This window comes from Chiloscyllium punctatum, chromosome 50 (assembly GCF_047496795.1).
Source record: "Chiloscyllium punctatum isolate Juve2018m chromosome 50, sChiPun1.3, whole genome shotgun sequence".
Taxonomy (NCBI): Eukaryota; Metazoa; Chordata; class Chondrichthyes; order Orectolobiformes; family Hemiscylliidae; genus Chiloscyllium; species Chiloscyllium punctatum.
In genome coordinates this window covers 54959468-54973153 of record NC_092788.1, presented here as the reverse complement: position 1 = coordinate 54973153, position 13686 = coordinate 54959468, and the positions used below count along the sequence as shown (strand labels likewise).

Sequence of the window (13686 nt, the reverse complement as noted above, 5' to 3'; positions counted from 1 at the left end):
AATTCTGCTGTCCTTTGCAAGCTGATGAACCATGGCTTCTTTGAGTTCTATTGTTTTCTCATACAGGTCAACGATTTTTAATTATTTGTCGTGGACATCATTTAGCTGTTTGCAAATCAGGTTACAATTAGTGATGTCGTTAACCATGAGGAAGAAAGCCATAGACTGCAGGGAGATTGGAAACAATTGGCAAGAAAATGCGCTGAAAGGAATTCAATCCAGTGAAGTGGGTGATAATGAATTTGAGGACGCACAATGAGAAAAGTGTGAATACTGAGTGGTTTAAAGTAATAAAAGAGAAATTAGAGTAGACATTCACGAATGTTTCAAGGTGATTGGACAAGGGATCAAGTGGTCTCGATGTTCTTGACCGGAGGTGGGAATATAAAAGCAGGGAAACGATGCTGGAACTTTAGCAACGGCCTATTCAAGATCAATGGACAGGGGAATCAGATGGGCGGAAGTGCGTTTTGCAGCTGCTGGAAATCAGAATCAAGATTAGAGTGGTGCTGAAGAAGCACAGCAGGTCAGGCAGCATCGAGATGCAGAAAGACATAACGTTTCGGGCAAACGCCCTTCATCAGGAATAAAGCTGGGAGCCTCGAGGGTGGAGCGATAAACGGGAGGACTGGGTCTGGGGAGAATTTAGCTGAGAGTGCAAGAGGTGGATAGAGATGGGGTTAAAGGAGATTGGTCGGAGAAGAGGGTGGAACGGATAGATGGAAAGGAAGATAGACAAGTCGGACAGGTCAGTAGGATGGTGCCAAGTTAGAAATTTGGAACTCGGATAAGGTGGCCGTGGGGAGATGAGGAAACTGGTGAAGACCACGTTGATACCCTGGGGTTGAGGGTCCCGAGGTGGAAGATCTGGCGTCTGGTGGTGAGGGAATGGCGGTGGAGGAGACCCAGGAACTGCATGTCCTTGGGAGAGTCGGGGACGTGGTAATTGATGGTTTTGGTCATGGGGCGTTGGAGTTGGATTTTGCGGGTTCCCTGGAAATGTTCTCTGAAGCGCTCTCCGAGAATGTGTCTGTTGGCCCCAATGTAGAGGAGACCGCATGGCGAGCAACAGATGCAATAAATGACATGTGTGGAAGTGCACAAGGATATTTGATGGATGTGGAAGGCTCACTGGAGCCTTGGAAGGATGTGAGAGGGAAGATGTGGGTGCAGGTTTTGCAATTCCTGTGATGGCAGGGGAAGGTGCCGTGTGGGGAGGGTGGGTTTTTGGAGGGCGTGAACTTGACTAGGTCGTCGTGGAGGAAAGAGTCTTTGTGAAAAGTGGATAGGGGTGGGGAGGGAAATATAAATTTCCCTGTCACTGCAGGAATTGCAAAACCTGCACCCACATCTACCTCCTCACCTCTGTCCAAGGCTCTAATGGAGGCTTCCACATCCATCAAAGTTTCTACTGCACTTCCACACATGCCATTTCTTGTATACGGTCCTCCCGATGCGGTCTCCTCTGAGTTGGAGAGAGGAGATGTGTTCTCACACAACACTTCAGAGAATATCTCCAAGATACCCGCAAGAATCAAACCCAGTGCCCCATGGCCAAACATTTCAACTCCTCCTCCCACTCTCCCGAGGCCATGAATGTCCTGGGCCTCCTGTATCGCCACTGCCTCACGACCCGATGCCTGGAGGAAGAAAGCCTCATCATCTGCCTCGGGACCCTTCAACACCATGGTATCAATTTGGACTTCACCCGTTGCCTCATTTCCCCTCCCGCTACCTTACCCCAGTTCCCACTTTCCAGCTCAACTCCGTCCGCCTGGCTTGTCCCACCTGTGCATCTTCATTCCCACCTATTCACTCCACCTACTTCTCTGACATATCATGTTCACCCCCCACCCGCATCCACTTACAGCACTCTCAGCTACCTTCTCCCCAGCCCCACCCCCTTCCCATTTATCTCTCCATCCCATGTGCTCCCAGTCTCATTTCTGATGAAGGTTTTTGATTGAAACGTTCATTTTTTCCTGCTCCTCAAATGCTGCCGGACCTGCTGTACTTCTCCAACACCACTCTAATCTTGAGGGGAGTCAGTTGATTGAGTGGATTTTCAGATATTTTCTATTGTTGACCACAGGCTGTGGATGATAGCAGAACTTTAGTAACCAACAGGTCAGGGAACAGCTAAAGGACTGAGCACAAGTCTGGTCACGGCATGAGTCAACATTTTTCTTAAAATTGTAAGATAAAAGATGGAAGGCTGGAGTATGCAACTTTGCCCATCAAGGCCGTTTCACTAATGAGTTTCTCACTGATTCCTTTCCAAGTCAGGGTGCTATGGGCCTTGGAGGGGAACTTGAAAACGGTGGCGTTTTGTTGCATCTTCCAACCTTGTCCTTATAGTCAGTACAGCTGTTGAGCTTTGAAGGTTGTCAAAAATGCCCGAATGACTTACTCCAGTGCATCTTATAGTTGGTGAACTCTGCTGCAATTGTGCCTTAGCGGTGAAGGGAATGAATATTGCAGGTGTTGAAGAGAGTACACTCAACTGACTGCATTGTCGTGGATGGTGTCCAGTTCCTTAAGTGTTATTGAAGTTACACCCATCTAGGCAAATGGAAAGAGTTATATTCCACGTCTCATTTGTGCCTTGCAAACGATGTAGGATTCACAGAACAAAGAGTTGAGTTTATAATCAAAAAATGTCTCAAGAGCATGTTATTGTTGTCAAAGTGTTTATGTAGCCAGTTTCTATAAGTTTTCTCCCCCGAAATAATAGCTCTGTGGACGATTACACGGGGTAATTTGTTTACAGTAAAGTTATTGAATGTCAATGAGATATGATTAAATTCTCATTTGTCAACGTGATCATTACTCTATTTCGTCCTTGTGTGGACCAATCTGATTCCAGTCACTGTCTGATTTCAAGATCCAATTGTCGTCTGTGCTTGAAATTTCAACCGTTTCTTCACGTAAATGTCTCCACCTGCCTTAATAACATGTAAGGACGCTAAAGGGGACAGCAGAGATTAATGAACATGTTGTCAACACTGGAGAAAATGGAGCTTCGTGGAATGATTGGTTAGGCTGGGATTATTCTCCTTGAAACAAAGGAGAGGGAGGGGAGCTCTATAATCACATAGTAACATTTATAAACGTTCAATATTCATGGGATCTTGACAGGGTAGAGACGGGCAGGTGGTTCACCCTCTGGTATGAGGAGAGCACCAGAGAACATGAACTAAGAATTAGATATTGCCTATTTAATTCAGAAATGAGGAGTAATTTATTTGCTCAGGATCCAGTGAATCGGTGGAATTCCTTGCCGAAATTGTTGTTGAGGCTGAGTTGTTGTGTATTTTCAAACTGTGCCAGACAGATATTTAACCAGAAAGATTATGAAGCTTTGTCGTGGCAATGCTGGAGAATGGAGTTGAGGATTATCAGATCAGCCATGAGTTCGTTGAATGGTGGAGCAGACTCAATGGGCTGAATGGCCGACTTCCATTCGTACATCATTTGGTCTAACGCCCTAATTGATTGATACCTTTAGAATTCTGAGGGGATGGAATGAAGTAATAGAAAAGGTTTCTCAAACTGATCAGACAGATCAGGAACTAAGCTCATAATTTCACGACCAGGAAATGTGCTGTGACCTGGATACAACAAATGGCACTGGGCACGCCGACGATGGGTATGTGCAGATGTTGTGATTGCTAAAGAAAATTGGTGGGTCTAATATTGTTGCCAACTGGGTGATCACGCTGGATGATTGATCGCGGTATGATTCACATAGCAAAAGGTTGTGAAATAATGAAAAATTCGTTTCATTGGAAAAGTTTTCTGCGGTTCCAATTCAATTGACTGTTAAGAATACTGATCAGAACTTTGTGTGGAGTGTTACATTAAAATTCACAATCCCACTGGATAAACTATTGCACCTGATCTCTCCTTATTCGTACCCCTTTCATTCGATGTAAATTCATAGAACGTCAAGATGGAATGAAAGGAGAAAAGAAACGTTTGCACTCCTTTTCATTATCCCAATGTAACTTACAACAGAATCAAATTGCTTTATTTCGACTTTGATGAGGTATCGATTTATCACAAATCTCCGGTGCAATGAAGGGCAAGAGCAAGATTCTCCACGTTAAATGTTGCATTCAATTTTGCTCCGAATTTATTTCAGCTTAAAGAAAATACTGATGAGAAAAACAGAAGGTTGAACTACAAAACAAGATGGCAGTTTTGATGCTCAGTTACTTTGGCAGATTTCAATGGGTATCAAATGAACCCAACATCATGGCGATCGTCCTCCCATCTTTAAGGCATGGGATTAAAGCAGGAACTCGATCTCCAAGAGACGGGTCACTTCCTATTCATTATGGAATAGCTGTCCTAGACAATAGACAAAATCTGCTCAGTTCCATTTATAATGCTTCATGTGGAATATTAATAGAAATCTTTCAAAACTATGAGTTTTTTTTTGCTGAATCTTACTCAGCTGCAGACGTTTCCGATATTCCTTTGCACCTGAAGTCGTCCAAATTAGATATTGTTTCCTCGCACCTTCTAGCCCCTACACCCTCCTTTACACTTTTACCTGGCCACAGGCTATCTCTCACCTGTTGAAACTCACTGCTTCTGTGACTCTAAATGTGCCTTTCCAAATATTTTGGAAACGGATTGTCTGAGTGACAGAAATTCTACTCCCATTATGTCTTTGTCCTACATCGATGGTTTTGAAATCTTGACCTTCAGAAATTTATGAACTTGAAAGAGTCAATTTGTCACATATTTACTCTCTCCAAACCTCATATACTCTGGAAAACTTCCATTCGGTTTTCCTTGGTTTAGTTTCAAATTTTCCAAAACACAAATAAATAAAATTCCATCCCCACTAAATACCGTCAGCATCGTCTCCAATGTCTTAGCAGCCCAGTAAATGCTGGCAGTGTCCTCTCTGATTGAATCACAGATTCCCCCTACAACGCAGAAAGTACAGTTCAGCCAATCGAGTCTATAGGGAGACTCTGAACAGCATCTCAACCAGACCTAGCTCCCGTCTCTATCCCCGCAGCCCTCTGGCTTGTGATTTCAAATAAACCTGCTGGAATAAAACCTGGCATCGTGTGACTGCTGACCTTATCACCGCGTTACCCATGGCTAATTCACTAAACTTACTGAATTCACTCCCTGGACACATCAGCGCAATATAACATGGGCGATCCACCTAACCTACAGACTTAAGAGCAGTGTGAACCACTGAGCAAATGTACCATCACATTGACCACTATCTGTATCATGTGTAACGGCTTTACACACTGGCAACTCCGCCTAGTGAAAGCAAGCTGCGCCCACCAACCCGAATTCAATGCATCCAAACGCGGTTCTACGCTGTACAACCTCAGTAGTTCTGCTGGAAATGTCTCTGCGCTCAGATCTGAATAGGTTTATTCTGTTTTCTTCCTCTGATTCCTGCTTTAAATAAACATATCAGTCAGGAACAACTCTATATAATGGTTTTCATTGCAACACAAACACAATGTGCAGTTTGCTGAAGTTACGTGTTTGCACTTTCACTGACACTCCGTCTCCCCAGGGGCTGCAGCCCTACCCCAATTGATTCAGACAGCACTGTCCTTCCTGTGATATGTCCCATCGAGAATGGAAGGCCAGCCATGAATAACCTTCACTGGGGAACAGAGCGACAGGTTTAAAACTTGACGATGCCCCCAGGGGAGAAATGAGCCCTGTGACGGGCGGGGACACTAACCAGGATACTGTGGAGGATGACAACATCAAAGGAGGCCCTTCAGCCTGTTATGGCCTCACTTGTCAAACACAACTGCTTAACGACCTGAATCACGTTTTCCATCGTTTAGCCCATAATCTGACATGTTTTGGCATCGCAAATTAACATCTCAATTTTTTTTAAGGTTAGAATGATATCCGCTTCTCTGACCCTTTCCGCAAATCTACTCAAACCTTTCTGCCTTTTCCCGAAATCTCTTGGCCCCAGTGTTCGATCCCTCCATCAATAACAAAAGCTTCTTTCAGTCTATCCTATCCATATCCCTCAGTATTTAGTACATCTCAGTCATGTCTGCTCCAATCTCCTCTGCTTGGCGACAAACAACCCCAGTCTGTCCAATCTCTCCTCACAACTGAAACTCTTCAGCCCAGACAATATCCCAGTGAATCTCTCCTGCAACGTTCCCAGTGCGATCACATCCATGCAGTACTCTGAATTGCAGAACTGCACACAGTAATCTTGCTAGGGACGAATGAACTTTTTTTTATCTATTCTGTTACAGTATGAGGGCGTCGCTGGCTCGGCAGTATTGATTGGTATCCCTAATTGCACAGCGGGCAGTTGAGACTCAACCATATTGTCGTGAGTCTGGAGTCACATGGAGGCCCGAGCATGTAAGAATGACAGTTTAATTCCTTAAATGACGTCAGATGGTTTTGTTTTTTTTTCAACAATTGAACATGGATATATAGGAGTTATAAGATTCGTAATTCCAGATATTTATTGAATCCCAATTCTACCACCGAGCATGGTGGAGTCAAACACGGGTCCCTAGTGTCTGAATTAACAGTTCAGTGTTCAGTGGTAATAGCGCTTGGCCATTGCAGAAAAGCAGTGAAACTGATCTTATCCAATTAAGTCACTTTTCCCCGATACTGTTCTGTGCCATTTTTCTGACCTTGACCTCCCCAATAATATCTGGTCCATATCAGTAAAAGCTGCGATATGAGCATTGATCTCACAACAGTGGTAACCATTTGGATCAAATGATCTGCAGATCCCGATGGTCGGGTTAGGGCACGTTCACCCAGCAACAGTGACCCCAGCCACACAGACTGATCGGTATCAATCTGAGAGTCAGTGTTAGATTCTGCAATACCTTAGTGAAATAGGAAATGACTCCGCAAACACATGAGGAAAGAGCAGCGCTCCGAAAGCTAGTGCTTCCATTAAACCTGTAAGACCATAACCTGGTGTTGGGCCATTTTTGACTTTGTACTCCATAGTCCAACACCAGCATCTCCAAATTAACGAAATGCGGGTATGGGATGGAAAGTTCGGTTAGTGATCGTAGGAGGGAAGAAATCTCTGAGAACGGGTGGATTTGAATTCTGACATATGAAACACAGAGATGTGAGAGGGCAGAGCTTGAAGGGAAAAAAAATCACCTTGGAGGAAATCAAAATACTAGAACAACTGATTCATGTGGGCTTCACAGAAGACTGGGACACATAAAGCAATTACTGCCGTGACTCGGATTCGAACCGAGCTTACTGCGACCACAACGCAGAGTACTAACCACTATACGATCACGGCAGCCCACAGAGGAACACGCTAAGTGCATGCAATAAGTACAGTGTCATAAGAAATATTAGGCAGCGCACCAAATGCACGATATCAGTGCTTAGCGAACAGTTGCAGATATGTGGGAACTCAGAATGGGCTGGCGGTTTAACATAGGTTCCCCCAGTGGCTGTGGTGATTCCATCATTAATGTGTTGAAGGCTGAGATCAATAGATTTCTACAAAACATCAAAGATTCCGGGGACAGTGCAGCTTTTGTTACCTGCACATCTACCAATAACATTTATTGTGTCCGTTGCACCCAGTGCAGTCTTTGGTACATTGGGGAGACTGGGCGTCTCCAAACAGACCGCTTTAGGAAACGTCTCCGGGACACCCGCACCAATCAACCACACCGCCCCGTGGCCCAACATTTCAACTCCCCCTCCCACTCTGCCGAGGACATGGAGGTCCTGGGTCTCCTTCACCGCTGCTCCCTCACCACCAGACACCTGGAGGAAGAACGCCTCATCTTCCGCCTCGGTACACTTCAACCCCAGGGCATCAATGTGGACTTCAACAGTTTCCTCATTTACCCTTCCCCCATCTCACCCTAGTTCTAAACTTCCAGCTCAGCACTGTCCCCATGACTGGTCCGGACTTGTCCTCCCTGCCTATCTTCTATTGCACCATTCCCTTCCACCCTCCCCCCAGACCAATCACCTTCATCCCCTCCCCCACTTAACTATTGTACTCTATGCTCCTTTCTCCCACCCCTACCCTCCTCTCACTAATCTCTCCACCCTTCAGGCTCTCTGCCTGAATTCTTGATGAAAAGCTTTTGCCCGAAAAGTCGATTTTACTGCTCCTCGGATGCTGCCTGAACTGCTGTGCTCTTCCAGCACCACTAATCCAGAATCTGTTTTCCAGCATCTGCAGTCATTGTTTTTACCAATTTTTTGTTGAAATGTATACTTCAATAGCAATGCAGTTTACCATCGGTTACTTCACGAGTTTCCCCACACAAGGCAGTAACCACTGCTGCCACATGGGCCCATTTCCCAGCCCCAGAATCAGAGGAACTGAGTGGCGCAGTCGCAAATAACCAACTTGAAATCAAGATGGGAATGAGGTTGCAGAGATACTCGATGGCTCAAGTGATGCAACCGGAGAAAGCGCGGTGTTTCTATGATGGTTTAGAGGCGTAAGCAATTCCGAGGTTGGGAGTGCTTCTAGTCAAAGGCGGGGCAGAGGGGAAAATTTGTTCCCGTTTATAATAACAGCAATCGACATTGCATCTTGCTGAGACAGCTGAGTGACATAACTGGAGCATGGGCTGGTTTGAAGTTTAATTTTGCTTCATTATCACCCAGTTCCCTGGAATGAATTGCTTTCACCAGTTTTATTTCCAATTGTTTGATATCTCCCTGCAGTCTACGGCTTTCTTCCTCATGGTTAATTGCATGACTAACTGTTGTATGATCTGCACACTGCTAATTCACGGCCACTACAAGTAAATAGGAATCATTGATCTATATGAGAAAACAGTGGAACTCACTGCAGGCATGCTTCATAAGTTTGCAGGCGACACCAGAATTGTAGACAGTGGAGAAGATTATCTAAGTTTCAAAAGGATCTTAATCCAATGAGTCGTTGTACTGAAAAATGTAACATGGAGTTCAATCTGGATAAATGGAAGATATTGCATTTGGTACAGCAAAAATAATATGGCTTTGCGTATGTTGGAGAGCATGGAAGCTAGGTGTACAGGTACATAATTCCTTGTAATTTGCATTACCAAAAGACAAGATGGTTCAAAGGCAATTAACATACTTCCCTTCATTGCTCAGTCCTTTGTGTATAGTAGTTGGGACGTTATGTTGAAGTTTTGCAGGACATTGATGAGGCGTCTTCTGGAATATTATGTCCAGTTCTGGTCGCCCATTTGTAGGAATGATATTATTCAGCTGGTGTAGGTTCACAAAAGGTATATACGCTTGTTGCCTGTGGAAGGTTTGAGTTATAATGAAAGGCTGGATAGGCTGAGACTATTTTAAGATTCGAGATCGGGGTGCTGGAAAACCACATCAGGTAAGGCAGCATCCCAGGAGCAGGAAAATATTTTTTTTTCGCGCAAGTGCCCTTCACCAGGCTCTTCCCCGAAACGTCGATTCTCCTGCACCTCAAATGCTGCCTGATCTGCTGTGCTTTCCCAGCACAACATTCTCGACTCTGATCTCTCATCTGCAGTTCTCACTTTCTCCTAGTTGAGAGTGTTTTCACTCTAGCTTAGGGGTTTGAACGGCGACCTGACTGAAGTTTATGAATTATTGAGAGACAAGTTTAGAGTTAACGATGGCGGCCTTTTCGCAGGAGGGGAATGTCAAGACGAGATGGCATATGTTTAAGATTAAAAGAGAGATTTTTTTAAAAAAAAGACATGTGCGGCATTTTTTTAGGGACGGTGTTTTAGGGACGGTGTAATTAACTTGCTGAGGAAGTGATTGATGAGGGAATGTTTGCAGCATTTAATGGACAATTGATTCCAAACATGAATGGGAAAGTGGGATTTTAAAAATAAATGTATTCATGCCTAGTACGTCAGTTATTTCCCAGAGCGCATTTAAGAGTCAACTACAGTATTATCCGTCTGGAGTCTCATGTGGGACGGAGCAGATGAATATGACAATTTGCTTCCTGAACTGGCATGAGTGAATCAGATGGGTTTTTCCACACATCTTTTTCAGGTCATCACGAGACTCTTCAATTCCAGGTGCTTATTGAATTCAAACTCCACTATCTGCCATGCCAGGACCTGAACTATTTGTCCACAAAATATTACCTGGGCTTTGGATAAACAACACAGTAATAAAGCTACAAGGGCCTTATCACCACTCAGCGGGAACAGGAGGAGGCAGACGGGAATGGGTTAGTTTGGCAGTATGTTCAGCATGGATCGGTTGCACTGACAGGCCTGTTTTCATGTTGTATGACTCTGACTGACGCTATGGAGCAGGCAGCTGGTTGGGATTAACAGCCGCATTGACATCATAATCGAACACCTGATGGGATATGTGATCCTGCTGGAGTCTCCGGAGGTTGGTTTGCTCAGTCATACCTTCCCACACACGGGACTGGTGAACGGTCTCTCCCCAGTGTTACTGATTAAATGAGATTCCATTTCTATGGTTAATTAACTCCCTTCCAGCAGTTCCCACATTGCCCTGCTTTCTCTGTGGTATCAGTGTCCTTTTTTTCTACACAGCGTGAACGATCCTTTTAAATTGTGTCCACACAGATACCAATCCTGTTTTCCATGTTGTGAATGTGTTTTCATTCTTCCTCATTCACCCACGGGGTGTGCGTATCACTGGTGATGACAACATTTATTCTTTGCCCCTCGTTCGTTGCTGTCTGGCTACACCACAAACCCGGATGTGATCCCAGCCTCGGGTGTCTGTCTGTGGGGAATCTACACATTCTCTTTGTGTTTGCGTTTTTATTTCTCCCTCTGACCAAAGATGTGCCAGTTACAGATTTCAACAATGGGAAATGCAGGCTTATGGGGCATGGAATACCGTGGGGACTGGTGGAATGGGCTTCGGCTGTACCGTGTGGACTGGCAGGGCCGATTTGACTGCTTCCCCACGCGGAGGAGATTCTTGAATTCAGGGTCAGCTCATGTTTTTCTGGTCCTGGAGTCTCTCGTAGGCAGGACTTGGTGAAGATGGTTGAATCCCCTGCATCGGGGACATGAATGAATGGGATTGCAGGAAATTAAAGTCATGATCTCTGTTCCTGAGGTCAGGCTTGTATTTCATGTTTTATTTGTCGAACGTAAACATCAAAATTTCCGGTGTCCCAACCCCCAAGGATGACTAGTTTAAAATATCACCGCCAGCAGCACCTTCTCCAGGTTGAAGTCTTGACTGTGTGGAAGAAACTGAGCTGATGCGAGCAAATGTAGCTGCCACCGCCAGTGTCGGAAACACAGATCCAAACAGAAAAATCATCTTTGCAGCAAAACCATTGCAAAGTTAAGGGTTCAACACGCTCCACTTGTGCCACTCAGCTGTCTTAGAAAGATGCACCGGAAATCGCAATGATAGTATAAACGGGGACAACCATTCCCTTGAGCAGGAGCACACTCAACCGAGGAATTTCTTGCGCCCCTGTACCATCACAGAAGGACAGGACGCTCACCTATTGCATCACTGGAACCAGAGAGTAACTCCGCGCGCACATTCCCATCCCCATTTCCGGTTGGATCTGGGCGGCTGTGCTGTTGTTAAGCTAAAATGCTATTGAAGCATACATTTCAACAATATCCTGTACTGTCCCCCGAGTCTTTGATGTTTTGTCGAAATCGATCGATCTCATTGTCATTCAAGGGATCTCCACAGTCTCTGAGGACATCGAACTGAACGATTCAGCTCATTGTCAGTTCCCACATATCTGTCACTCTTCGCTGAGTACTGATATTGTACATTTGCTGTTCTTCCGAACATTTCCTCTGCTAGTATACTTATTGCTGCTTGCAAGCATCCAGTTCAATGGTTGCTGTGATCGTGGTTGTCGGTATTTTGCATTGTGACCACAGCAACCTCGATTTGAAACCAAATCACGGCACTAATTGTTCTCTCCGTTGTCCTTTTTGTGACACATGCTAAGAAATTAATTGCTTTACCTTCAAATTCCGCTCTCTTACATCTCTGCGTTTCATATATCAGGGTTCAAACACGCCCGTTGTCAGAGATTCCGGTCCTTCCCACGATTATTAAACCTCCTTTCCGTCCCTCCTCCCATTTCTCTGAGGCAATGCACAATCTATCACTCTCTTTCACATTCATACTGTTCTGTCTGTGCTGCTGCTGCGGTTACTGTTGTTGGGTGAACGTGCCCCAATCCCACCATCGGGACCTTCAAACAAGTCGATCCATTTGGATCCCATGGTTGTGAAATCAATCCCCATGTAGCAGCTTTGACTGACATAGGACAGAGACAATTGTAGCGTCAGGCTCATGGAAAATACCCAGGGCAGTTTTGGTGAAAAGACATTTTATTGTTCAAGATCAGCTTTGTGGCATTCTGTGTTGGTCTTGTGGTAATTTCAAAGGACTGATAATCCAGAGACCAAGGTAATAGTCTGAGTACTCGGGCTTGAATCCCACCACGCCATGATCATCAAATTTGGATTCAATAAATATCTACATTGAAGAATCTAATGACTACTCTATATCCAATGACAATGGTTGATTAAAAAAAACTATTTCATTGATGTTATTTCGGGATGGAATTTGCTATCCTTAATTGGTCTGGGCTGCATGTGACTTCAGACTCATAGCAATATGGTTGAGTCTCAACTGCCCTCTGGGCAATTCGGAATGGGTAATAAATTCTGCTTCGCCAGAATCGCCCTCATACTAATCTAGAAATTTAAAAAAACAAATGCTCATTAGCCTCAAGCAAGAGCGTTGTGTGCAGTCTTGCAAGTCACATTATAGCAGGGATGTGATCACACTGAGAACATTACAGGAGATATTTACCGGGATATTGTTTGGGCTGAAGAGTTTCAGTGGTGAAGAAAGACAGGACAGAGTGGAGTGTTTGTCGCAGTGCAAAGGAGATGTAGACAAGACATGATTGAGTTAGGGTATGGACAGGGTTGACTGAACGAGTTTACCATTGATGCAGGGATCGATCAGCAGGGGCCAGAGATTTAAGGAGAAAGCCAGAAAGGTTTGAGCAGATGTGCGAAAAAGCTTTATCAGCCACGGGGGGTTGGAATTTGGAATACACTGTCTGCATTGTTCAGAGCGGCAGAAACCCTTATAGCCTGAACAAATATTCAGATGTGAACTTTTGATGCCAAGACAAATCAGGCTGTGGGGTAAGCATTCTAAAATGGGATTCAGTTCATTAGGCATTGTTTTTGACAAGTGTGGCCACAATTGGTGAAAGGGCCTCCTTTGACACTCTTGTCCTCGGTCGTATAATGGTTAATATCCCTGCTTGTCACAGGGCTCAATTCTCCACTGGGGACAATGTGAATATTTTAAAATTGTCGCTCCATTTCCAAGTGCGGGTATTGATACCTGTCCTTCCATTCTCGATGGGGCATGTCACAGGAAGGACAGTGCTGCCTGAATCAGTGGGGGAAAGGGCTGCAGCTCTCAGGGAGGCAGATTGTCAGTGAAAGTGCAAACACGTGATCTCTGCAAACTGCACCTTTTTACTGTGTTGGAATGAAAAGCATTTGACAGACTTGTTCCTGATTGAAGTGTTTATTGGAAGCAGGAAGGTGAGGAAGGAACAGCGTAAAAGCGTTCAAATATGAGCGCAGAAACATTTCCCGCAGCACGAATCAGATTGTAAAGCACAGAGTAGTGTTTCGATACATTGAATTTGGGTTG

The 13686-nt window shown here is 44.7% G+C and overlaps 1 non-coding gene across 1 annotated transcript; it reads right to left on the bottom strand.

Annotated features, from left to right (window-relative positions):
- Positions 1–7234: 7234 nt before the first annotated feature.
- On the bottom strand, positions 7235–7306 carry trnah-gug (transfer RNA histidin (anticodon GUG)). The gene has a single exon. It is a non-coding gene; the product is annotated as a tRNA-His (tRNA).
- Between the last annotated feature and the right edge of the window lie 6380 nt (positions 7307–13686).